We start from the raw sequence: 1,484 nt of genomic DNA, 5'->3' as shown, positions 1-1,484 counted from the left end.
TTATGATTGAGGTCTTGCATTATGACACGGTACTGTTTTTGGCCACGTGGTGTTACATGTTTGGTCCCATTAATTAGACTAAGAAAGATGCCTCCACACCTTGCTTATCTTTTGTAGAAAGGTACCGACCCTTTTCATCAAAAGCTCAATCCAACTTACTATTCTTTCTTGTTCTATCTAATTGTATGCTATGTAAAGAGACAATTATTCTCTTCTTTCTCAATATTCGTTGAGACACTAGAATTGACTGAATTTGACTAATCACTAATCTAAATACTCCCTCCGTTCATAAAATTTAGTTAATTTTAAGGCTTTCAACTAAAAGATGAAATGTATCCATAGAATATGTCGATAAAAAAACACAAATTTATAGTTGTTAAAATTAAAAAGATTAAACTTGTAAATAAATTTATAATATTCAGGTTAATAATATAAATTTATAAAATATTTATAAATGTAATAAAATTAAGGTTAAATTACTCTTTTAATTTTTTAATTTATTTTCTGATTTTACTTTAGTCTTTTAATTATTTTTCATTCTCTTAACTATGCTTTCGTTAGTCTAGTTGATCCTTTATGTTAATTTCTGCCAAAAAAAGTTAAGTTTTATCATTTCTTTCATCTCACCTATCTTCAAGTTCATAAACCCATAAATGTATGATTTGTTTCAATCTAAAAATCCATAAAATTCATCAAACCTTTGACCTTAAAAAATTAAGAGATCAATTTGACTAACAAAAGTAAAATTAAATGACCAAAATGAAACAAAAAAAATTAAAGGACTAAAGTGAAACCAGAATATAGATTAAATGACTAAAAGAGTAATTTAGTCTAAAATTAAAGTATATGAAATATCTATGTCTCCGAATTTGTAACGTTGATGACATCAAAGTCATTTATTGAATATGTTATAAATCAAAGTTAATATGTCAATATGAATCATGAATCAAACAAACACAATAATAATACAAAAAATAAACAACGATACACCAAAATGACGAATAAAACAACATCATATTTAGATGACAAAATCACATACAAACACAAAAGAAAAAATAAATCTATTGTGAAAACTGCTTATTTAAATAAAATAAGATAATAATTCAAAGAGGTGATTTTGGAGGGACATATAATGACTTTAAGCCACATGTATAACCACTAATCTCAAGTTATGGAATAAACATGTATTTGAGGATATCGTCAAGCACAAAGAACACATCAAAAGAAGGTTAGAAGAGATCAATATATTGTTGGATAACCAAGAGATGTATTTTAAAACAATTTAAAATTATTCTCTAGAGCGAAAATTATCCATTGTCATAAATCACACACATTATTTCACATGAGGTTTTTGTGTTTATCTCTTGAACTGTCGAAGAGGATAAATCACCAACACTACGATATAGTAGTATCTCTACTTAGTCCACGTGAACCATTGTCTTAAAATGTGTTGTTGCTAGCTGACGATTACAATAAAAATGGTT

This window comes from Cicer arietinum, chromosome 6, assembly GCF_000331145.2.
Source record: "Cicer arietinum cultivar CDC Frontier isolate Library 1 chromosome 6, Cicar.CDCFrontier_v2.0, whole genome shotgun sequence".
In the NCBI taxonomy this organism is placed as follows: domain Eukaryota; kingdom Viridiplantae; phylum Streptophyta; class Magnoliopsida; order Fabales; family Fabaceae; genus Cicer; species Cicer arietinum.
The sequence above is the reverse complement of the archived record's forward strand: the minus strand, read 5'-3'. Positions refer to the sequence as shown.